This window comes from Chamaea fasciata, unplaced genomic scaffold, assembly GCF_029207755.1.
Source record: "Chamaea fasciata isolate MVZ Bird 193981 ecotype frontalis unplaced genomic scaffold, bChaFas1.0.hap1 SCAF_4, whole genome shotgun sequence".
In the NCBI taxonomy this organism is placed as follows: Eukaryota; Metazoa; Chordata; class Aves; order Passeriformes; family Sylviidae; genus Chamaea; species Chamaea fasciata.
In genome coordinates, this window is record NW_027094089.1 from 60059301 (window position 1) to 60086576 (window position 27276).

Below are 27276 nucleotides of genomic sequence, written 5' to 3' on the forward strand. Positions count from 1 at the left end.
GACATTCTTTGTGCCTTTATTGCAACATCAGCCTTGTAATAGATGTACTGTATAAAATTCGTGTATTAAAATTGTGTGTGAAAAATTATACATTGGAATTTAAAAACCTGGATTATTGGAGACGGTCTGAGGGGGTCTCCAAGAATTCCAAAGTCTTTTTTTAGCTTCGAGGTTCCACCACGACATTTGCAGCATAACAGAAGAGATAATGTGAAGATGACCCATTAATCACAGACAGGCCACATCTTCGCAGCCACTCAAGGATCTGATATCGATCTCAATGGAAACCAGCAGATAATTTCATCAAGTGCCCCCCACAGTAAATTCAGTGACTCTTTTTTGGACTTCTTTACAATTCTTCAGGAAACCCTTTCAAAAACACCCCTCGGGGGAGGAAAGACATTTCAGCAGTCGTGCTTTTAGCACAGAGTCGAGCTTTTTGCATGAGGTCATGCTTTGGGCAAAATCGTGTTCTTTGCAGCAGTCGTGCTTTTGCCTCAGGGCAGAAAAACAGTATAAAGCTCCTACCCTGAGACCCTGAATTCGTGGACAGTACCCCGGAGAAGCACCCTTGCTGCTTCCGGGTTGTCCACCCAGCATTCGATCGATGTTGTCCTGATTAATCATGGCGTTTCAAAATTGATTTTTGAAATTGCTAAATAAATATTTGGATTTTGAATTGGCTCGTGATTATTTATAACAAGCCTCATAACAGGGTTTGAGACAATTGAAAGATGGCAACAGCTCACAACTTGCTGGCAGTGGCTGAAGATTTTTTTTGTTACAGGGAATTTTAAAATCTTTCTAGCCAATAGCATATTGCTAAAGCTACAGACAACTGTTCTAGCCATTCACTGAAAGCACACCTCCTTCAAACAATGCTTGCTTGTATGCTTTCTATTAACAATTCACAATATTCCATTATTAAGCTTTAAACTTTCTGCTATCTTGGTAAGCATATTTTTTGCAGTCCTATCCACTCTAGCCAGACCTAAGACTGACTATTGTTTCACGTCCTTGCTTGCTGTATTATTGTAACTTTTTCCTACTTTCAAGCTTTGCAGTTGCAGCTAATTCTAAATTCTTCTGCTCTTTCTGCTTCTGGTGCTTACTTTCACAGCTTTCTGAAAGCCTTCTCACCTTTAGTATTTCCAACATACTCCCTAATAAAACACATGGCAACCACAAAGCTGCTGATACTATAGTCATTTGACAAAAGGCCAAGAATCCATTAGCAGTGGCCACTGCTAAGAAAGATGTAAGACCAGTAGCTGAGTGACACAACAGACCTAGAGAGCCCTGCAGCTGACACAGGACATCTGATAAGAATCAGGCTTTGCAAATTCTAGTCCCATATCTGATGATAGGAATACAACCTTGCTATTGATTAATGTTTCCCAGGGCTCGACTCATATCAGGTGGAAGTGGATCAACAGCTTTCTAGCTTTTAATAAAGCAGCCAAGCTCCTCACTGAGATTCGCACATACAGCTACCAGAAATACGTTCTTCCTCTTGTCCTCTTATATTACTCTTTTTGACGGGTATGATACCAAGTCCTGACCTCCACTGTGCCTTCAATTAGAAATGGCAGGATATAATTCCTTGCTGTTAGATAGGCAGCATACTGCAGCTTTTTAATGACCACTTTGCCCTGCCCAAGCTTTTCTCTCTAGCACACAATAAGTACCTATACTGAGCTAGAAGTTCATGTCTCTTTTCCCATCCCTTTCCTCTCCTCCTCCCTACCACCAGGTTGTGCAATTCAAAATGAGGAAGCAGACTGGTATCCCTGCATGAACAAACAAATAAATCTTAATACCACAACTACAGATGATGGGAGGTGCTGAATCCTGGCAATTTACTTCACCAGTCTAGCAAACAAACAAGTGGAGAAATGTCAATACCTTTCTTAAAAGGAAAACTTTACAAAGTCCTTATAAAGAGTTAAGCAAATTTGCATTACTGTACTCATGTGCAAGCCTAGTGTGACTGCAGGCTGCCCCCAAGTTGTGCTTGGGTGGTCCTCTACAAATTTGTATGCAGCAATTTATCAGTAGTATCTAGCAGTGATTTATGCAGCTGTCAAGCTGCCTTCATCAGTACAAGTGAATTGTGGGCACCATCAGCTAATGTGGACTCCTTCATAGTGTCTAAAGTAAATGAGGGCCAAATTAGAAGAAAAACAGCCCAAGGTACCACCCACTCATCTTCTCAGTTCTTTAATGACAAGTTCCCTCTACAGAAAAAACATACAGCTGCTCATATGAGACCACACTTACAGAGACCCCACTGTCTAATCGCAGACAGCCTGTGAAAGTCAGCTTTCAGGGCTTTGGTTAGAGCAAGGAGAACAGGAAAAGTTGGCACGTTTCCACCAAAAACTAAAACAGTATTGATGGCAAATAAAATTCACACAGAACCAAATCAGTTAGTTTTCATAATAAATAATGATGCATTATTTTTTCAGAGAATAATATGAACCATCCAATGATGACGTAACACATCTATGTAGCCTGTACCTGTGTCTTTGTTTTAAATAGAACCAGTGCTGTAGTTGATCTTGGTGCAGCCACACATGGTAGTCTTAGCTGGTGGCTGATCCAGCCCACCAAACTCAGGTGCACAAACACACTGGTGCGTTGCAAAGGGGCAGAACAACATCCGTGAGTCATGTGTGAGTGACATGCCACTTATTTTTAATCAATCAATATGAAAATGCAGTGAGAACTATTTCTTTATTAAAATATTATCAATTAACAAATGGATCAGAAAAGAAAGCATACACACACATGCACTCTCACACTTTTTCGGAAAAGATGCTTGTATTTCCCTCCAATCTGAGAAGTTGTTTTCAGCAAGACCAGAAACTTCAGCACTCTGAGGCATAATTAAACATCACTGATTTTGGCGTAACAGAAAATAAGTTTTTCTGCATAAAATTACATAATTATACACGAACTTTTCAACAATTACTTGCACTTTTTTGAGCCAGTGGGAAAGAAGGATCTTGTGAAAATAGGGCTCACTTGTTAATCTTTACAAAGAACATAATTAATACTGCACTTTTCAAGAAGACAGAATGAAGGAATCACTTGTATATATTACAGGGAGAAAAGATGTCCCCAAACACAATGTGTATTAACACCCCAATTCTGCACAATACTATCTAAGCCGAGGCAGTCCGTCTGAAGACTAAGGTATGCTTTGCCTACAATAAGTGCAATAATCCCCAGTGGTTCCAGCTGGTAATATCTCCCAGACCACAGTCCCTTTAGAAGATGCCATTCACCTAGAATTCAAACAGATGCTGATCTTGTCCTCAGTCTTTTTAACAATTTGCACCAATGTTTAGACAAGGGTTGATATGCCATGGTGCTTTGTGCCAGAGGCAGTTGCCATTCAAGGACCAGCACAGGACACTGAAATCAAGGAAGTGGCGCTTGGAAAAACGCCCTGTGGTAGATGGTGGCTTTACATTCATTTTGCCAGCACTGAACTTACCTGTACTGTCAAAGGCAGGAAGAAGACTGGACTTAAGAATTCCTAAACTAAGGACTTAAGAAATCCTTGGTTCTCTTAATAGTCCTGCCATGATTGCAAGAATATAGTGTCAACCACATTCAGACACAGAGAAGTTTTGCCACCAAATACAAATATATTTGGAAGTCTCTACCCTGTGCTAACACCATGTTCCTCAGGACATTTTCTTTATCTCTGGTACTGAACGTGTATGAACAGCTGCAGGGACTACCATAGTGATTGTGGCCAACTTTCTCTTTTGTGAATTCCTCTCTTTTTTCATTACTGTTTTGTCCTGAATTAGTGAGCTTTGTCCTAGCCTGAAAAAAAACAAGTATCTTTCTTCTCTCCCTGACAGGTCTTGGATGAACCAGCACAAAAGAAATCCCCAAACCATCTTAATTTTAGAAGGTGGTCATTTTCTGGACAGTTCCCCAGTGACCTGCCACAGAAAGCAAAAAGAAGCATTTAGTGGTGTATTGAAGCACACAGAAGCACTGAAGGATCTTGTCTTTGTGCACTTAGTATAATGCTAGAGAAATTAGAGGAGTGAGGCGTGTGCAAACACCAAATTACACCAGAATGTGTTCCATGATTACCTTGTCCTCATTGCTGAGATCACGTGTAAGATAAGCAATGGCAAAGGGCATTTTTTTTGCCACTGAATTTAAGCATCAAAAAAATTTCTTCCAGACTCTTTGTTTTGCTTTACTTATTACCAGATGTGTTAATTATAACACATGAACTGAAGATAGCACTCATCCTTCCACCATGAAGATGCTCTCAGGGTTGACCAGATGTTGATAGTTACAACATCAAAGTAAAAATGGGGATATCTGTGAGCTAGATCTTGCCAAATGGTAAAAAACCATCTCCAGACTGCAATTAAATACTTAGGAGCACAACCCTTTTACTAAATGATGTTGGCTAATAGTAGGAGAGACTACGATTTTTAAGGTAAGATGGTTCTTATTAAAATTGGTGTCTCATACTTCCATGCAGAAATCCAGAAGTGAGACCCTATAAGAGTGAGTGTCTCTTATAGGCAGAAAACTGGAACACATTGGTAGCACACTTACATGAAGAACAAATTAAAACAGTAAAACATCCTTCCCCTTTGGCAAAGTTGATTAACTTCATTCTTGATGCACCACAGTAAATAGAGAGTAACCAAATGTGTTTCTACCACAGCATTTCCACATTCCCCAACTATTACCATATTCGTAAAAGCTTAGGAAATCAAACTTCAAGAAGAGGAATTTTACTAAAATCAGTCTGACTTGTGACTAACCATTGCAGAAGTCAACACAGAAGCAGTAGTGCCCACAGAATCCTACTGTAGCTGAGGGATATACTCTGGGCAGTACCTTTCCACTGCCAGTACTTCCAGCCATTGGAAACAAAAAGGAGGCTCTCATTAATACCAACACATGGGTCTTACTGTTGTCTCCTGGGACATCCACAAATGTTCTTTGCTGCAAGAGATGAATGAATGTAGATTATATGGCTCCCACAGTGCCCCATGTATGCAATGGGATGTAAAACTTTTGGATTCATTGTTCATACCTATCAGATCTACAATACAGCAGATATTTAAGAATACACCCAACAATATGTAAGATGGAAGATGAAGTCATATATTAACTTCATTTTATATTCATTGGAGAAGTATGTTACTTGTCATTACTGCATTTTCTCAGGTGTTCATTATTCTCCATTAAAAGAGAAACATTTGCCTGCCGTGGATGCCACAAGTGCTATAAATTGCAATTTGGTTAATTTTAAGAATGTTCTTAACCATCTGGCCAAGTCAGAATTTTGAAAAACATAGATTTAAATTTTTAATGACAACGTAAATCTCTTTGTGAACGAAGAAAAGTGTAAAATGTGGGCATCTACGTTTGTCTTGGTGTGACAAGGGTTCTGAGAATTCAGGAGCATGTTCATGTTAGATCATGCTCCTGAAGAGACCATGCTCCTAGCAGAGATCAGCACAGAGGTCCCTGCAATTCCACCAATGGCAGTACATTGCAGACCCTGAAAGAGAATAGCTGTGCCAGTATGGAGCCATTCTTGGGTGTCCTAGCCTTGTTACAATGTAAGGCTATTTAGAGTGGATGTCCAGCTGTGCTAATACAACAGTACTGACTGGGGGATGGGGGGGGGGGGGGGGGGGAAGAAAAAAAAAAAAGTACAAAATTCAAGCTCATTTGGAAGAGATTCATAGATCTGTACTGTGACTGCACACTGGGCAGTGTGATGGTTTAGGTCGAGTAGATGAACATTCAGAGCAGTGTGAACGAACATGTCCTAACCAAGGGTGTACATGTTAGAACACAGAAAGAAGAAAGTAAAAAATAGACTGAAGACCTGGGACCCCTTGAAATCTCATCTGGAGCATTAAATGGCACCAATGGTGCCAAATCAGGTACAGTCAGGGATAATATAATCACAAAAAGTAGATGACCTTAAGCAGGAGCTACACTGCAAGGACCTTCAACAGATGGAGGTCCTCAAAAGAAAAAGACTTCCAAAAGTTGTGCGAAATAAAGGCAAATTATTTAGAGCACAGTAGGAAAAGCCTTACTCTTGGAAAGAAGAAAATACTTTGGCGGCAAAAGCAGATATAATGGCTGAAATTTAACTCACCATGTTGAAAAGATCAAACTCAGCAGCAGCAAAAGGAAAGGAAAAATAGAGAGAGCTGAATTCAGCATGGAGCATATTTTCAGGGGACAGAAAAAGATGCCTAATGAAAAAAGTAAGGCCAGAAAAGCTTGTCAAAGTTTCCATACCAAACAATTTGTTCAGCCAGCAGAACTGTAAATCAGAGATTATTTTATTTTTGGCACAGATATAAATGAAACCTTCTAGTCAGGAAAATATTTTTCATTGTGTGCTGTGTAACCTTCTATTCATAGAGACATGCTAAATCCTAAAAATGTATCTAGAATGTTCTGTAAATCAATATAGTTTTACCCACAATCTCCCAGCAGCTCTATGGACATCTCAATTTTCACAGCTTCTCTTCCTCATGTTTGTTTTCCACAACATCATATTCAAACCAGAGAAGAGGTTTCTGGCAGCTTTCCAGCAAATTAGCTCCATAAAAACGTATTTTGCTTGACTTCAAAATGGTTTGCACTGTTTCATTACAAGCAGACACACAGCTGATTTAATCTGTCAAAAGGGCAGAAATAAAGTTGGATTTGTAAATTTACATCTGAATACAGAACACTTTTTCCTAAGAACTAATTGTACCTCAAAAGGCAAATAAAATGAAAAGAGGCTCCTATGAAAATATTTTACGAGTGGATTCCAAAGCAGTAGCATGACTAGAATACCAAAAATAGTCAGGACTCCAAGTACTTGTTAAGCAGCATTTTAAGTCTTCGACACATTTATTATTTGCACCATACCACCCTCTCATGAAAAAAACCAGACAACTCTTATATAAAAACATTTTCTTATTGGAGCAGCTACAGCAGCTCTCATATGCGTGAATACATGCAATTGTTTTTCTCTATCAACCCTACTGACTACAGATGCTATGTCCTATTTTGACAAACAAATCACATTAAGGTGCAACTTCATATTTCTCCCTATATTCACAATGTTACCGTGACCACAATTCACAAGGACTTAGTCCTGGACTATGGCCTGCTCATATCTGTCACCCTGAACACAAGGTAGATAGAGCCAGCCTCTGTCTCCGACTCCTTTTTAACCCAACACAGGCACTTTCAGGCAATTGCAACACAATCCTTGACCTCACACGTGCTGCCTACCAGGAGTTCAATTCCCTAGCAAGACCGTGCTGCTTCCTCATCCCATTGCAGTGTGCCAGACGCAGTCTCAACCCCATTCTCCTATGCCAAAGGTCTAACAAATAGGACACTTGAAAGGCAGATGCTTATGGGAATGGATTTTCATTTCAGTTTCAGCTCCTCACTGCTCATACCAGGACACATCTTTCACCTTTTTCCCCACAAAGCAGACACCACATCCCTCAGAGGTTTCCGTGATGCCCTTCAGCTCTCTCACATAGCTCCAGTGGCACAAAACCATTTAATGTCAGAGAGACCCCAGCAATAGCCTCAAGTATTACCTGCAGGTAAGTTATATTGCTGTAACTTACCCTGAACAATCAACTTCGCATCAAGACTTGCCTCTCTGTTACTTTACTTTCTCAGGAGGCAACTGCTTCCTCAGTTCTAGGAGATACCACAGTGGCTGAAAAAATACTGTCAACATTGGTCTAAAAATTCGACCTAAATGTAAAATCAATATGAACACCTTTCAATAACATAGTTTGTCCATGCTGGAAGTCAGTTTAAGCAATGAAAGGAAATATCTGCTACTACAATTGCAATGTCTGCCCTAGCACATGTGGATATCTTACCATGCTGGAGCAGACCTGTCAGGAGACGCAGGACATAGAGAAGAAAACTACTGAGACTCTTCTCTGGGTGAAGAAATGTATTTTGGTAAATCTGGAGCAACTCAGAGAAGTACTGACTGATCAAAAAAGTCACTGATAACCTTTCAATTTGAGGAGATTATTTTAGCCCTTCTGCTGGTTTAGATTACCTGCAACATTTATTTTGTCCAAAATACAACCAAGACCTCCAAAGTGCCATGAGGTACTGCATTAAAAACAACATTTTATTTTACATGGATGTACTTATCTTTCTAGTGTATATCCTCTCCATCTCCAAGCAGGAGCTACATAATCAGCCTCAACAGTTGCAGGGGCTGATTCACACAGCCACTAACGGGCTTTCCCTGGTCCCTTGCCTTGATCACAAGAAGAAATTGTTTTCAAAGTTGAACTTTCCATTTCTTCTCAGCTCTTAGACATGAAAACAGAAGTTAAAACAGGCCATATAGGAAAACAAAAAGATTCATTGTGCAACAACACCTGGCTGTTGTTTACACAAGGCAGGAGAAAGAATCAAATCTACAGTTTCTGGTTGGTAGAAGACTGGTTTTAATATTGGTAGTTTGCCCTGTTTGTCTTTTTAAAATCAATTTCATTATCAAAATCTTGATACAGAATCCTTCTACTAAATTTCTAGGGTGAGTAATTATAGGACTGGTGAGTGAGAGCAAAATATAGCAAAACTTGAAACCTGTTGGGAAACGAGAATTGTCTTTCCAGCCAGGTCTCCAGCTCCATGGTGGGGTGGTGAGATGCCTCTCTGTCCTAGCAGAGGCTAATGTCTCAGCTGAGTGCACATGGGCAGTTCAACACTTCCAGGTCAGTCTCACATGCCTGTATGCAAGAGGTAAAAAGCTCCAGAACAAAGAGGCAAACTTGGAATTTGGTGGCTAAAGACCCTTGTTTTGCTTTCTTGAGATGGAGGAGAGATCACTGCACATTCACAAGCTACTATTAAAATCTGATGACCAGTCTCGAGGTTCTGTGAAACTTAGAAAGAGGCAAGGATCAAAAAGGTATCTTAAACTCCATAATTCAGAAGACATATTCAAGGTGTTTCAAGTTCTGATGTTGTTTTTTGCCACATGGAAATGATGCGGTACTGAAGCAGCAAAGTCTGCTTCTCTAAGATGCTATGGATAAGACATGGATTGTTTTGTATGAACAAAACTGTATTTACAACTAATAGTTTAAAACCAAGATTTTTTTTTTTTTTTTTTTTAATCCCACAGTGGAGCCTTCTGTTTTCCAAGCAGAACAGTCCCAACTCCCTCAGCCTCTCCTTGTATCAGACATACTCCAGTTCTTTAACCATCTCCATTGCCCTCTACTGGACTTGCTTCGGTAGCTCCATGTCTGTCCTGTACTGAGGAGCACAGAACTAGCCCCAGCACTACAGAGGAGGCCTTGCCAGGGCTAAGTAGAGGGGAAGGATCTCCTCCCTTGAACTGCTGTGAACATCTCTCCCAGGAAGCTGTTGTTTGCTGGAAGGGTAACTGCTGGCTCAATGATCAGTTTGGTATCTATCCCCTGGACCTCCTCTGCAGAACTGCTTTCCAGGTGGTAGGCTCCTGGTGTGTGTCTGGAGTTGTTCCTCCTCAGGGGAAGGGCCTTGCACTACCCTTTGCTGAACTTCATGAGATCTTTTTGAGACCATTTCTTTAGCCTGTCCAGGTCCCTCTGAATGGCAGCATTGCCTTCTGGTTTGTCCTTCTTCCTATTGTGTTTCATTTACAAACTTGGTGAGGGTACAATCTATACCAGTAATTTAATAAAGCTTTTAATCAGCATTGGTTCCAGTATTGATGCTTGATGTACATCACTAGGAACTGGCCCACAACTGGACTTCATGCCACCAACCAAAACCTTTTTAGCTCAGGCATTCAGTCAGATTTCAATCCATCTCAGCATTCACTTATCTAAAACATATTTCAGCAACTACTCTTATAGAATGCTGTTGAAGAAAGCATCAAAAGCCTCTCTGACATCAAGACAAAAAACAACCACTAGTCTTCCCTTGTCCATTGAGCCAGTCATTTCATCACAGAAGGTGGTCTAGTTGGCCAGGATTGACTCCCCCTTCCTAAGTCTATGTCAACTACTCCCAGTCATCTTCTGTCCCTAAATGGTTAGTAGTTAGGTATCTGACTATAACTGGAAATTAACCAGAAATTTGAGAAATCAATAGTGTTAAAGAACTATTTCCTGTGCTTCATAATTTTTACTACATGGTATGTCAAGTCAGTATTATACAGCTATTTCAATTCATTTTCTATAGCCGAACAGCCATTTTATTCTTGCTTCCATTTTCTGTGCTTCTCACAGGCTTCCTCTTCTGGATCAATATGTCTAATTGCTCAACTACAACTAGAAGACTGAAGAGTATTTCTGCAGTATTTCAGCCTGCAGTGGGGTAAGAAAAGAAAGAAAACCCTAACACATCTTAAAAACCCTCAGGAAGAAAATGGAATCTGGTTCAAAGCCTTTTAACTCCTGAGGAAATGATCCAGACAGGCTGTTATTTAGAAGGCAAAGACCACCACCCTTTATCTCCCAATTTAACAGTTGTATAGAACTATTTTAATACTAAATGTCTGCCACTCTTGTAGCTGCCATTCTGTAAGGACAGGTGTTTTCTGCAGAAGCCTAATTTCATGTGCCTTCAGGTGCCTTTGGTTTTTAATAGTGTATGGGTGGCTTTTGCTGATTAGGCTGCAGTTTATCTGTCTCTATCATATCTAGGGTATCCATGAACATTCACCAACACATGCTGAAATGAACTACAACATTACAACAGCATCAAGGGCAGAGGATTTCTGATCTGTAAGTATGCTGTAGATGGAGTCTTGGGCTTAGAAGGAGCACCTTAGTTCTGCTCTAGGTACCAGAATCCATTTGGATATATTATCACCCACTTGGCACTTGGAGACACACTGGGATGTAAATATGAACTTGAATAAGTTGTGCTTCTGCATTTCATTTACCAAAAGCCTTTTTTTCTCACATGGGTAATGCAATGTCCAAACGACTGTTTTAAAAACTAGTCACACCACACAAAGCCTTGTTCTTGAAAGGAAAGGTAATGCACACTGCTAGAGGTCCTTTCATGTGTTTCAAAGTAACTGGCACAGCTGCTAAATACAATACTGGTCATGTGTTGTACAAGAAAGTCATCATCCTTGTCCTGCTTGTTCTCTAACTGTAACAAGGACAAGTGAATGCTCTGTTTCTTATCAGAGTGCTGGTATCTGTTCCTCCTTTCGAAGAGTTTATGGCTCTCACAGCTGGTTTGTGGCTGTCACAGCTCAACTAAGAGGGTGGAGGAAGGGGATTAGCCCAACAGTTACAGTAAATTGCACACATACATCAGCCCCTTGACTCCTACACTGAAGTTCTTGCCTTTTATGGCACATGTAGGGAAAATGATATAACGGTATGCCATACAACATGTACAATGAGAACTGGGGATGCATTTCAAATATCTTTGCAAGTTTTGTTTTGCAAACTTTTTATAGGGAATTTTGAATTTACAGTCTGATAAGCAATTTCACTACAAAGGATAACTGAATCTCTATCAGCAGCTACATGCTCTGTTAGAGCAAAAGAAAAGACAGGAAAGGATAGGAAATTATACGGAAGGAAGGAAGGAAGGAAGGAAGGAAGGAAGGAAGGAAGGAAGGAAGGAAGGAAGGAAGGAAGGAAGGAAGGAAGGAAGGAAGGAAGGAAGGAAGGAAGGAAGGAAGGAAGGAAGGAAGGAAGGAAGGAAGGAAGGAAGGAAGGAAGGAAGGAAGGAAGGAAGGAAGGAAGGAAGGAAGGAAGGAAGGAAGGAAGGAAGGAAGGAAGGAAGGAAGGTTGCATTCATTATGCAAGAGTGCAAGCAGAGTCTATTAAATTCTGCTTTTTATGTCAGTAGCAAAATTCTCCTTAAAGGTAGGGTTTCATTCTGGGCCTGTGCTAGAAAATTAATTTGCATAGCAGTTATTGCTGCATGGAGGAAAAAAAAGGTGGGTTTTGAATAAAATGATAGTAGAAAGACACCATTGTCTTTATGTGGAGTGGCCTATTGTGAAAGAAGCTTACTAAATTAAATCCTTAGCACTGTTTCCAGATTATAATGTGAGTTATGGGAGGGATGGGAGATTTCTCTTGATACATTCTGAGTGCTCTTTTGTGTTATGAAGCTCTGATCATCTGCCTTTCTCCATAGGACTTCAGTGGAACATCTCCAATTTTTGCTAAATATGGAGTTGGCCAAATAAACTTGCACAGAACAGCAAAATGAGGACAGTCATGCCTAAGTGTGTGGGCACTAGGGATTTCACCCAAATTAATCCAAGCAGAAAGTTGTACAGTCCTGATTCTCACCTCACACATCTTCTATCACAAAGCTGTCCTGTTATAAATCAGAAATTATTTCTTTTCCTGCTAAATATCTTGCATAGACACTAGAAACTGAATGCAGTAACCACTACCATTTAATGCATCTTCTACTATGGGAGCACTGACTCTCAGTACCACACCTTTAAAACAGTTTTTAAAAAAGTAGAAGTAATGATTATTAGATTATTAGATTATCCATACTTTGTTGTGCCCTTGATATGTTAGTAGGCTTTAACCCCATAGAGCAGTTAAGATGGATGAAAAAGGAACATATATAGGTTGTCTGACGGCTATTAATAAATGCAGAAGTGCCAAGCCATGTAACATAAGACTCTTGAGGTGTTAATGAGGCACAACTGGTGAGTTACCAACAGTTTTCACCATACCAGTCAGCCAAACATGGTATAAGCAACTTAACTTTATGGAAATAATGAACATTAATTTCTAGGTGAAATTAGTGGTTCTCTAAAGTCTTTCCCACTGTCATCTTCCATAACCTTTCTTCTTTAAGCTATGCTATTCATTATTGGCTGCATCCTCATGTAAGTTGAACCAACACATCTATACCAATTCTGAACCTTGCATTGGATTCACAACAGGATTTGGGTGAGGGTAAGCTAGATTTGTTCAAATCCGTATATTTCTACACTTCAGGACCTTCAAATCCTGCAAATTTTCCGACACAAAGCCAGTAAACCCGTCCTACATAAAAACAAGGATATCTCACACAGCTGTCACACCATCTTGCTTTTTCAATGTAGTAGACAAAATTTCCTTTGTCTCTTCTGCACTCTGAAAGTTGACTGAAAACACAGATTTATTTTAGGTTAGCTTTGATCAGAATGCTTATCTCTCAGTAAAACTGCTTAAATTTGTCTACTGATACATTCTAGCCTGAGCTGGAAGACTTCTAGAAATGCTGATTGGAAAAGAATGTCTGGAGGTCATTGAGTCCAGCCTCCACCTTAAAGAAGGACTATTACCAGTGCTAGATCATGTCAACGCCCTCTCTACTTTGCTGTTTTTTCAAAGTCAATTATCCTATAATGGTATTTTGCAGCTATAAGATAAAACAGAAGAAGAGGGAATGACTTACTGAAAAGATCTAAAGGAAGTTGGGGACAATTTTGGCCATGACTCTAAAGGATTTCTTATTCTCATGGGTATTCTCATGGATATGTCAAGCATGCTTCAGAAGGCTACTGAAAGAATAGTGGAAAGTATCCACTCTGGAGTACAAAAAAGAAAATAAAACTGAGTTAATGTATGTAATAAGCTGCAGACACTGGGTCTGCAGAAAAACAGGCCCCCTTAAAGACTTATGTCCTGCATGAATAATTTACTGTTCATTTGGAAGAAATTACCTAACCCAACACAGGACAGCAAGAGTGAACAAGCCATTGCCCACAAACTTTGGCAGAAATCTTGGAATGAAAAATAGTAGAAAACAACCTTGACCCTTTTTCCCTCAAATAATCAGTTTCATCTGATTAAGGAATGCTGAAGATCGGTGGAGAATGCTCTGTTTAGAAATCTGAAATTTTTGTGGGTGAGAACAGAAGGATTGTGGCTTCCCTGTGAAAGCTTTCCTTGGAGATGGCTGGCACTGCAGTGCAGGCTGGTGCGTGCTGGTCACATGCTGGGACATGTCACAATCCAGTGAGGATCAGCAACATCCTAAAGGGGGAAAAAAATACACAGCACTGTGTAGGGTCAAAATGCAAGGCAGGCTTGCAACTTTGGTGACAAAAAGGTCAATCTTTCCAGAGAAGGCAACAGAATGGTTATTGGCAGAGCTGTACTGAAGTACCTTGGACCCCAGCAGTTCTCTCCTGCCTCTTCACCCTAAGGTAACCTACCTTCAGCATCTGCTTCAGCTAACCTTTGTGTGACCTCTGACAAGTCCAAATCAACTATCTCCTCCACCCTTCCAGGCAGGAGACAGGACTGACTTCAATAAAGTCAATCCTCTCCTACCAGAAACAAAGCAGGGTTGTGAGGGGCTGCTGGGGACATCTATGGTGTCTGGTGAGAGGGGCAAGGCATCGCCAACGTCACCTTCAGGCAGTAACTAACTGCGTGCAGAATTAGTTGGATCTGAATCATCCACAGGTAGCTTTGTGGGTGTTTTAAAGATAAAGGATTGCTGTAGATCACCCAGTAGAGCAAAATGGCGGAAAAAATTAGGGATTTGCAGAGAACTGCAAATTTGCAATGAAATCAGAACTCTGAATCCACAAGCATATAGCTTCTACCTTATTGCTTCATGTGTTTGTACCTAACGTGTACGTACATCAGTATATAGCCTTGCAGAGTACTTCTCATCTGTACCCTGAAAGTGCTCAGAGCACTCTATATGTATATTTAGCTTCTCAGGGTTAGCAAAGAGTTATATTGAGGTGTCTTGAATTCAAGGATGTTAGATGGTTGGGGGCTCCTGTGAGTCAAGGATGTTAAAGGTCATAGTTCATGCATGAAGCATGTGAATCCTCCCCAATTTAGTTTGAGGACAACAGCAGGACAAAGGGCTTGTCATACATGCTGAGTCGTTGGAAACATAATCACACGAGGGTAGAGCAGCCTACGTAACTGATGGTAGGGTCATATCTTGTTTCTAATGTGTTTCAGCTGGTCCTGTTCTGTAAATATAGAGCAGCTGCTTTTCTGAGCTTCACAGAATGCTGTATAGCCAACATAGATAGAATTCTAGAATAACTACCTAGAAGGTCCTTTAATTGTAACAATTCACCATAGATCCTCTATAGCTATGTTACTTCCACATTCACGTGACCAGCAGAGTCAGGCATCCAAACGGAGCATTACAGTCTTTACAAGCTAGGAAAACCTTGCTCAATAACTTCTACACCAAGATTATAGTTTCTGTTCGAGCTTTATGCATATCTTTTAGAATGACTCTCCAATTATGACTCTTAAAACTTCAGGCCCATGAAAACATATCACAAGCCCAAATCACTCCAAAGCTTAGATAGTTTCTCTTTTAAAGATTTCTGTTTCTTTTTTCATCTGCTTGTCTCATTCCAGCTTTCAGCCACTTGATTTCAATATGATTTTTATCTCTTAAATCAGATCTGTCACCATCTGAAGTGTTTTTCCATGTAAGCATTTCTAGTTCTAATTAATCTGGAATTAATTCACTTCTAAATTTTCTCTTGGATAAATAAAATAGACTCATTTGCATAAGTCTTAATGTGTCAGGTATGTTTTTTCTACTCTCAGTTGTGCTTAAAAACTTTTTCTGAACACACTCCAGTTTCGCAGTGTTTTTTTGAAGTGAGGACACAAGGTTTCTGCTTTGGCTATGCTCTAATTCATCTTGGAGACAGAGATAATAGCCCTTTTCCTATTTTGACTGCCTCTTGCTTCTGCAATAAAGGATGGCATTCACAAACTTAATTGCTATGTTGTCATAGGACCACATGCTTCATGGGCAGCCTAATATGATTTTTATGTATTTTTCAGATTGATCCACAGGGTAAATTTCCATATTTGATGAAGAGATTCTATCCTTACTGTTTTGCTAGCATTAAGAACCAACACTGATGTACTGCTCCACTTACTAGCTGACTCTTATCAGTACATATGGATGATGTAACCAACACAATTATTTACAAATTCCTCTTTTAGTAATCTTTCCTAGTTTCACTAACACTGGTTTCATAGGTCCTTCCCATACATTTCAAAAGTCATTGACATTGTTTGGTCAAAATTTGATCTCTGAATTGCATACTGGGAATAATCTTATAGCATATTGGATTTACATTTTCAATTCTTTCCAAACAATGTTCAAGAAATGCCTATTATAATCTCTGTTTTTAAAATAGTCCTACGTCTGTAATGTGTTTCTCTTTATCTGCACACCAAATTGGACCTACTCAATACTCTGTTGTTCCTCTTTACTACCCATGCAACCATTAAAATGAAAACCTCATGTAGATTCTGCAGTAACAAAAGTGTGCTTATTGACCACAGGACACAAATGTACCAGCTTTAGAGGACTTTGGCCAGCCTTGTCCTGTTTCCTGCACCAAAAAATAGCAGATCTTAAATCAGCTGATGTGCTAGCTAACTGTTCAAATGGCTATTGCCAGTTTCCACACATTTTATTTACAGATGTCATGGTAGCACAGAGCAAATCCTTGGGCTGCTTTGGGCAATGCTGGTGAAAAACTACCATTATGATGATCATGATAAGCTAGCAGCACTCATATCTCTCTCTAAGATCAAATTTCATCAGAACACTAAGGTTAGGTTATGAGGCCTGTTATCAAAACTATCAAGAATGATTTACTGTAACAACCCTTGTGCAGCTTCACTCAACGCCTACGCCCAGCTACCCAGTTATATACATATACTGTGATTATTTTATTTAAATTTACAAATAATAGCATGAAATCAAAATTTTCAGTCCTCTGCTACTCTGAGGGTTGGTGTATAAGAAAATCAGCATTAGCAGGGTAGAAAACCTTCTTCCAGATAGACTGTTGTACTAATTTCTTTCATTTTGTATGCCCTATATGATCATTTCACTGTGAGAATTTTTTAGAATTCCTGCCTTTTCCCCAACCATATTCATCAGAAATTTTTTAAACCAATACTTTTAGCAAGGTTTGGTATGTCACCTCCTGTACGTCACAGAGCTCCTGCATAAGAGAGAGTGGGGGCCCTGGCACAGAGCTGTGGGTGTATCTTGTCATTCCACTCACTCACTCACTCACTCGCTCATGTCTGTTTGTGCAAGCTCCACAGCATCAGCTGATCTGATCTCTTACCTGTCATAATCTAAGCTTCAGGGCATCACTTGATTTGGGTAAACATCCCGTGATCCAGGTGCTTACCTAACCCAGTTCACATGAAACTATACTCCTGCACTGCACTGAGGGCACAATGGACCACAGATCCAAACACTCTCTAGCAGTGGGAGAACAGCCATCAAAAAGAGCTGCCAGATCTGCTGTTCCTGTGACTGGGCAGAAAATGTCAGCAGCAACAGGACAACCCCAAAAACAAGGGAAGGCATAAGTACAGTTCCTATGCGGCATAAATTAATTCTGTACAAGCCACTTTGCTTATTTCTACCTGTTCATATTCCTTTGGTGTTTTACTTAATCCCATTGAGAATTAAGGACAAGCTATGCATTTAATCCATAGCTTCAGCTGATTCCTATGAGTCACTGTCCTGAACAACCATTGAAACGAAAAGTAAGGGCCACGTACATACCTGATTCACAGTTCTAGCGAACCACGTTGGAAAAATGCACGATTTTATGAGTCAATATGCTGATCCTTTAGCCAGAGACACTGACAAATCCCATCTAAGATGGATGGTAGATCAAAGAGACAGAGGGTCCGGCAAAGCGAAGGTAAACCACACCTCTAAAATGCTTTGATAATACATTAGTTGTTTTGTTTAGATTTTCTATAGATTATTTTACATAAACTCAATTTAAAATACAAAGAGAAATTATTGTGAGGATAATATAAATATATGAGAAGTTATAAAATAGTTTTGGGTCATTAGGTTATGTATATCACATTAATAATTCAGAGTGATGTATAAGAACATTTTTTTCAACTAGATGCACCAGATTAATTTTAAGATGTAAAATACCAGAGTCCACTGTTTCAACTGTATGGTACATTTGATTAAAATCACACATACGTAATCTAGCTGTACCTCTTCTACACTGACAAAATGACAGTTATTTATAAGAATCCATTAAGTTTTAGGTTTTGTAAAGGAGATGATTTCTTGAGGCTAGTGAACACCTCTTTTCCATCTCAAGTTATCCCTGACTGGGATAGTATTAACTATCCCAGTTAATACCCTGAGATAGTTCAGGTACAGTGTGAATTCATGGTAACTCTCTCTGCACATTACCCTGAGTCATGAGATCAGTATCATGTTTTCATATATGATGCATTTTGGAAGGAGGATGTGCTCTGAACAATGAGTTTAACTTGCCAGATTAAAGAAAGGTTTCTTGTAAGAATCTAGGAGAATAAAGAAAAATAATTGGTTGCCATTTTATTAAACAGACCAAGCTGTCTTTTTTTTTTTTTTTAAGGCAATAACTTACCTTTTTTTCCAAATACCAACCTGATTACAGGATTTTGCAAACTTTGAACAGAACTAAAAATCTAAAGTTTCTCTTGGAAAAACTTACATGAAAAATTTTAGTGTGTTGAAGCAGGGAGAAACATTTCATTTGGAAGCAATTCGACAACACACTGTGGCCAAACTCTGTGGCTTTCAGAAAAATGTGTATTAGTTATTTGACCCATCAGCTCCCACACAACAACTATATGGTTGTACTACACTACCTATCACACAAGGTAATCTGACTGGTCCCTCATGGTGTGTCACAGAGGGATTGTATCCATTATGCATACCACCAAAATGTCCTGGCTGATGGGAGACGGTATGTGGCAGCTGCACCACAATTTCCATGAAGCAACACAGCAATGTAGAAAGTTTTTAATGTTGGTTGGAGCAAAAAGGTTATGTTTCCCATAGGGAATGTAGAAAAAAATTCCTTTTGATTAAAAGTGTGTTGATACTTTCAAATTGAAAGAACTGAGCAAGACATCAACCCAACCTCCCAGGCTCAAATTTTCACTTTTGGGACAAAATGTTTGCTGAAAGTTAACTCTTGACATGTTTTAAATATCTTCATCAAATAACAGCTTCTTTATTAAAAATGGTTCAAAGGCTGAAAACCCTAGTTCTGGGTTAGAACTCAGCACCCAAGACTCAATCTACATTTTTTTAAAAAATTAAGTTGAAATGTGTCAATATAGTTTACTCACCTTTGTAGACTAATGTTTTGGCCCCATTACTGCTGTCCAGTTCAGCCACTTTGAAACTCTTTTATTCTGAATTAGTGCTAAATTACAGTGCATTTGAACAGCTTCAGTAATACAGGCTTTGGCCCAGTGAGGATATAGGTTAATAGTTGTGTGGTGATGTAAAAGCCCAAAGCTATGCTCAATATGTATACCAGTGGAATGCTGACATTAAAAATGCATAATCTCTCCCTTTAATGTCAAAAAACGATGAAAAAAACTTCATTTTCCAATCCTCATGAAGATGTGAGAATCACCGAAACCGTTTACAACCACCACACTAGTCACACTAGAAGATTTTGTTGCAAGGCATCCACGTGGGGTTTTTTTAGATCTGCTGGGAAGGAAGAGTCTTCTTCTTCTTCTGCCACAGCATTTCCAGACCAGGTCTGGATCAGGGGCTCCATCAAAGGGTACTGGTCCATAGTCACACCATTCCTCATAATATGAATCTCCCCAGGGATGGAGGAGCAACCCTTGCCTCCAGCCGCTCAAAACGTCTCTCCCCAACCAAAGCACCTCAGTCTAGAGATGGGACACATTCAGGCCCTGAATGACCTCCACTCACAAGGCACCTTCACCAGTCAAGAGAGGCCTCCTCCAGTTTTTGGCTGTATGGTTACACTATGAGTAGCTGAAATGGGGAGAGAACAACTTAAATTCTGGGTACTTTATTTCATGTCTCATTGTAGCAAGCAACATGTAAATTCCTGCAGGGAATATATGGTAGGCTGAGGTGGTCAGTACAGTTGCATTTCAGTTTGCTAAGCCTGAACCGGTGCTGTTTGCTAGCTTGAAATGTAACAAGAATGATTATGATTTATAACAAGAATGATTTATGCACAGAGCCAGCCTGCCAGAAACAGATCTTGAAGATGCTTTGCCAAAAAGGCAAAATATCAATTCTTTGAAGAAGCTGAGAAGCTCTTCTACTGGGAAGAGCTGATAAGAATTTTATACCCTGAGCCAGCAAGTGTAATTAGAGCATTTTGATGATTCCAAAATTAAAACTTTAAATTTTACTTCAGTTTTAGTTTAATGACACCAAAAATTTTAAAAGAGGGGTTGAATGAAGTGTCTCATTCCACAAACAAAACATATGTATTTTTTCACCTGCCCAGCTTCATGACAATCTTTGGAGTTGACAGAGAATATTTTTCCCGTTTCTACTGCTGCATGTCAGTCACAATCACAGAATGGGTAAGGTTGGGAGGGCCCACAGGAGGTCACATAGTACAACCTCTCTGTCCAGTCAGGGTCATTCTAAAGATTGTTACTCAGGCTTGTATTCAGATGGCTTTTGAATATCTGCAGTGAAGAAGCCTCCACAGCTTCTCTGGGAAATTCATGCTCAGAGTAAAGAAACCCTTCTCATATTCAGGTATGTTCCAGTTTCACAAATCCTGCAGCAAACTTAGTGCAAGATATGCATCAGTAAAAGGCATCACTACACAACCAGAAAGGACAATTTTCTAGGGCTTGAATTTGAGTAAACTGGATATTTTGAGTGAAAAGGGTGTCAGTGTGGCATAATAAAGTACCATGCAAAGACATTCAGGGTTTTTGTGAAGGAAGCACAAAGAGAAAGAGAAGGAGGGCTGGGATGAGTAGAGGAGGACTGGATTACAAGAGATGACCCTGAGCAATTGTGATTGTACTGCTCCCAGTCCCCAAACCAGTCCATTAAGATCCAGCTTGGACACTGTCCTGGATTGCAGTATAGGATGTGCACAAAGTATTCTATCACCATCTTCATGAACTGTTGAATCCAGGTGGGGCAGTGTTTTCCCAGACCCCCTCCCTCTGGGCCATTATCTTCTGTTAATGGCCCATCAAATGCCTTGCCCATGACTCATAGATAACTCCCTCCGGGAGTTGTCTCTGTTTAACGGGCCATCAAGGACCCCCTGCACTACTCATCATCCCATTGTGAGATGCCCCGTCCAGGGGGAGGAACCAAGCATTCTCACCTGGATATAATCTGGGGTTTGGGACAGTACAGGGGGCCCTTACCCACTGGATTCCCAGAGGACCAGAGCTACCAGACCTTTCTACAGGATCACTGCTTCAAGAAGACCACCTCATCTGGACTGCTCCTATCACCCTGCTCAGGTTGTATTCTGACTCTGTCAGTGGTCTTTTGTATTATTGCATCTATTTTATTTTACTTTTCTTTCCTTTTTTTTTTTTTCCCTATTAAATTGTATCTCTGACTTGGAGCCTCTCATTTGTTTTGCTTTCAAACCACTACAGACACTGAGATGTATAGAGACCCATGCCAGACCCATGGTGACATGAGGAAAGGATCCACAGTGATTTAAGCTATGTCAGCAAAGACACTTAAAGACAGATATTATGTGATGAGAGTGGCAGGAAAGGAGAGACATAGCAACCCCAGAAGCCTGTGCCTAGGGATCTCTGCGTGTGTGGGTACATATGGAGGCAGCAGGCAGCAAAGCAGGAGCCAGGGAAGGCCCTGAGGTCTTCTTTGCCTGAGAAGAGAATAAAGAGAAAGGTGCCTCTTCTGGTGTGAAGGAAGATTCAGGGGCTGAGGTACAGTTCCAGGGATTACAAGTCAAGACAAAAGTAAGACTAAAAGCAGAACAGAAGATGGAACCAAGATATTATTCAAGTCACAAACTGCTGTGGCAAAAAAAAGGTGGTGACATCATTAATGGCAAAGCAGAGAGGAAAAGCAATAGCATGAGATCTCTGTGCAAATGATATGACCCATCACTGTACTTTGTCCAGTGACAGGGAAATTGCTCCACCCTAAAAGTCAAAGGCCAGAGGAAACATAAACTGTTCACACAAATCTGGGCAGGAACGTGCATGCAGTCTTCTCCTAAAAACTGCCTATCAGTTAATCCTGCAATTTAGTATGGGGCCCAAAAAACTGAGAAAATGCTTGTTATCTGGGTATAAAAATTGGTCTTTAAATTTATGTGAGAAAACCCTCACCTTAAAAATACATCATTTTCCATGCCACTTTTATTATCTAAAACAATAGTGATATTTTCAAGAGATTTAACTTCCTGTAAAAGAGAGATAAAATTAGTCTTATTATTTGCAGTTCATCACTAATGCACTAAGAAAATAGATACACAACCTTACCAGAACTATTGGGTATCTGGCTGTTCTGCCCAGACCCAGAAATCAACATGTAAGTAGGTTATGCTCAGACATGTGTGTTACCCTAGTAACAAGTGACACAGAATTATTATGAAGTCCTGGAGGTTTGCCATGTCGATTATTTAAAAACTGAAAAGGCCTATTTTCTCAAAGTTTGTATTTGCATATTTTCAAGCTTAGGTAAAAGTATGCCAGCAAGTATGTATATGGCTTTGAGATCATCATCTGCAGTAAGACTGAAAGTTTGCTGGGTTGGAAAATACATTTTTCTTTGTCTTCCTTCCAGCTTTTCACATCATTCTTAATCTAACAGTCTCCTTCCACCGAAATTCTGACAGAAAATTTTCCAAATATTTCAGTCCAAAATGTCTTCATAGCAGTATTTTGCACAGCTCTAGCCAAAATGCACATTTCCCAAGGAAATTCTACACCTTTTAGTTCCTTGGCTAGTCATCTAAACATGAAGGAGTTAACTCTAGACCCATTTCTGTTTCTTAATTCCATTTCAGAGAAAATGTTAATCCTTTAATTATATAGCATGTTCAACTGACGAAATTACTTTCCTCTTGTTGAAAAGCTGCCTGTTATACTGAAGGCTTTTGACAAAACATGGCAATAGGAAAAAAATATAGATTTGCTATTGATATGATTTTTATGTAAAAATAAAAGAAACATGCAATATTTTAAGGGGATTATTAGGTAGCCACAGTGGTTTTCCACTATATATAGCTAACTTCCTGCTTTCCCAGAACCATAAAGTTAAGCAAGCTCTGCCATCAGAGTTAGAGATTTTCAATCAATGAAATGGGGAATTTTCAATTAAATTGAAGGAATTTAGCCTATTGTCCTTAGTCCACCTCTTTGAAAGTTGTGTCTTTTATCACAATAGTAAGCTTATAAGAGGCTTTCAACAGGAATAGGTCCCTCCGAGAATGGGATTCTGGGAAGCACATGGAAGACATCATTGCATTCAATTTGCTGAAACTGTGCTACAGAGCTTCAGGCATAGTTTATTGAGGGGTTTTGTTTGTTTGTTTGTTTGTTTGTTTTGGTTTTGGCTTTTTTTGAGGTGGGAGGGTGTATTTGCGGTTTGGGGAGGGGGGCGGGGGTTAAGGGGGTTGGGTTTTTCTTTGGTTTGGTTGCTGTTACTGGTTTTGGGGTTTTTTGGTTGGTGGGTTTTTGTTTGATTGGTTTGGGAGGGTTTTGGGGTTTGTTTTTTGTTCATTACAAAGGGATACAGATAAGAACAACTGGCAACACAGAACACTGTCTCCAACAGAAACTGAAGTTACCTGCCCATCATTTCTTAATCCTGTATGTAGGGTAATCAGATCAAACTTCTCAGATCTCAGGACCTTACTGAGTCTTGTTCACTAATGTTGTCCAACTATTTTACACCCATTTATCCTCTAAAATTAAAGAGTCTAGATCTGGGTGTAGCAGCACAAAAACATAAAGCACAAGAAATAATTATTTGCAACTGGTCACTTTTGTGAGAAAGAAGAGTGAATTTTCTACTGTGCACAAACATGTAATCAGTTTCCAGTCTCCTAGCTCTTATCCCATTTTCTAAATGGGGGAAAAAATTTAAAAATTAGCACTGGCTTAAGCTCCTACTGTCTAATCTTATTACATAGGGCTAATTGTGTTTCACACTAATAAACTAAGAGGTCAGGACATTAATCTACTGTAAATTCAATGCTCCAATGAAATGTGAGAGAAGAGATGGTAAAGCACTTGCTGTGCATCTGACTTGTATTGCATGCTATCTTTGTTAGTGAAGACAAAGTCACAGATCATGTTATCTGTGCTTTAAAACTGTTATTTAAGCTCTTGGGGTTTTCCTTCAAAACGTAGGGACTTATCCCTGAGAATACGAACAATGTCATTAAAAAATAACTAGCAACTTGCATCTTTTTGTTATCTACCAACTCATGACCTGTCAGAAGGACGACTTGATCAATGACAGAGGTGGACAAAGAGTAAAGGTGACAGGACAGAGCAAGCTGCATGTGGTTTGGGGCCTTGATTCTTGCAGCTTGAATGTTTGATTGCTATGGAGTTATATATCAAACCTGAAACTGCATTAGGTCTGAATTTACAAGTTACACACCAATGTGCATTGTGCAAACACAAGCATTACTTTCCCCTCTGACTCAAGACCAGCACCTTTTACTTTAGGTGATTGCCTCATAGGGTCAAGAGTGCAGGTAAATTGAGCAGGATCATTAGCATTCAGTTCTTTGCAGACTTGAGAACAAACTTAAAACCCAGGATTAACTCATCTAGACGTTGCTTGGTACAGTGGTGCCAAAATAATGCTAGCAAAGCTCTTTGAGCTCCTTTTATTGATGATCAGTGCTGGTGCATAATACTACCATTGATCATCTGAAATTATTTTAATAACTACAAATCTCTATGATATCACTTTGAAGAAAAATCATAGGATTGGAAGTGCTAGGAAAACAGTGATTTTCTAGCTAAGCAGAAAAAAGTAGTATTTATTGTCCTTAAGTTTCTGTGATATTTAATTCATCAGGATGATATTTTTTATCAATACATAACTCATCAAAGCAACTTGTGTCACCAGTAAAAAAACTAATTCCGTCCTCCTTATAAATGATGCAGCTAGAGGTATACTGGACTTAATTCAAATTGAATGAGATCACAGAAGAACTTCAAATTAGAATAGTACTTCTTGTTCTTAAAAACAAAAATTCCCCATGTAGATGTTAACTATGGTCCCAAGAAATGAGCCAAAAATTAATCTCCAGATGTCACAGCAGTACACTGCATAACTTGGTCTACACCAAATATCCAGAGCCAGAGCCACAGCCCTTCTGATGTCCTCTTCATCATGTTCCAGAGAGAAAAGAGAGATTTAAGCTGATGTCCAAGGGGACTTTTCCTGCAGAAAAATACAGCAGATAAAGTGGAGTTCCTCAGCAGTGCATACTTTTCCATCATCTGCTTGTGTTAAAGTGCAGGGAGCTGTTGGGGGACCTCAGGCTGAGACCAGATCCAGAGCAGCCAGGAAAGAGAGATATCCTGGGAAAGACACTCTTCTAGTGGACCTAGAACAGAGAGGGCAGAAAAAGACCCTGTGAGGACACAGTTTGTGTAAACTCCTGCCCACTTAACGGGTTAGTGGAGGTGTAAGTACAGCCTTGTCTTCCTCTCTGGCCTTAGTGGCTGAACTAGATCACGCTGGTACATACTCAGTACAGTTACTTATGTACTTCAACACTCTCCAAACTAATGCTGAGGCTGTTTGAAGGACATGTTCTGGTGTTTGTCAGTAACATGAACTGAGACAAGGAAAAATAAAGAATTCACAGCCAGGGAAAAGATCCAACAATAACTTACACCTTAAAATCAAATCCACCCAAGTTCATACCAACATCCTTATAGCATGTCAGGGGAACAGGCACACAGATTTCAATGGTCTCAATGTGGTACTCACCGTATCTGCCTGCTACTGCCTCATTTCATCACTTCAAAGGCACGTAAACCTCTTCTTGCTACGTAGGTAAGGAAACCCTGGATGGCATTATCCAGGGTGATGGGAAAGGAATGACTTAGTGGCTAACCTTACCACAAAACCAAAAGCCTGTGGTATAGAGCAAACAAGCCCCAAAGTCAGGGCCTGTCAGTCAGGTAGCTGGTGGACAAGCAACCCTTAAGATGCAATCCCGACCTCAGAATAACCCTCACCTATACCCTTAAAAGTTCATAAACTACAGCTGGAGAGCTGCAGTGAGCAGTGCCCCAGTAGTGGGTGGGCATGTACTTCCTGCCATCTAGAGGAATCCCAGAAGGTTCCCGGCGGCTGGAAAATTCATAGTGCTGGAATTTCTTCCCCCACAAAGGGCACCTCAGTGGCTGGTAAAAAGAGCGGCCGCTTCTGACACTGCCAGCCTCAGACTCCCAGAGGACTGTGAGCTGCTGAGCACAAGCTTTCCAGGCACAAAAGAATTTCTGTGACCTCAACAGCAGTGCCAGGAAATAGACTCTAATCTTACGCAATTAAGTTTACAAGAAATACGCAGCCCATGGGGGGATTCTTAAGTGTGGCCAGAAAGTTTTGTGTGGAGATTGGTTAATGCTCCTCCCTGCCCCAGTCTCTCAGAGATTCACAATGCAAAAAGAGCTATATACTTTCTAAATTAGGACATCAGGTTGAATGTACCTGCCTTTTTCTGTGCCCCACCAGACTAAATTAGCTGTTCACAAAATATAAGAAAAACAGAATTGTTCTCACAAGAACCTAGACAGGTTTCTGGGAAGGAACCCCAGCTCATGGTTCAAGTTTAGCAGAAGTGATACAAAAAGCTGGATAGAGGAGCCAGGGTGTAGATTTCCCATTAGTAAATAGGGCCATTAGCTTGAGGGATTCTGTAGTATTTTTCTGACTTGTACCCAGATACGCATGTAAATCTGCCATGGTGAAAGACATGTCAGGGCCTCCTCCCTCCTAGTTAGAAGGTGGTGACAAGAAGGATTTAAAGCCATCTATCACTGCTTGCAGAAAGCAGAACCTCTACTGAAATTGTGTGCTCATCTGCAATTACAATGGCCAGCTGTAATTCATTGCTGCATGTGGTTAAAATGTCAGTTGAGACTTGGCATGTCAAGTTCAGGGCTGTTTCAAATGGGACAACCAGGTGACACCTGGCAATGATGCTGCTAGCTAGAGTGGGAAGTGACTGGTGTTTGGCTCTGTGGGCTGTGACAGGACACAACCACAGGCCTAAAACAGTGAGGGAACTCAGGAAGGCAATGGGGATCTGGAGCTAGAGCTATGCAAGCATGGAGACTGGGCATGAGGATTTAGGGAAGCCAGTGATCTACTGGGGTGGGGGCTGGACCAGGAGCCTGGGGCAGAGTTGAGTTATAACAGAGGGCAATGGAGGAAGACTAAGGAAAACAGAGCAAAAAA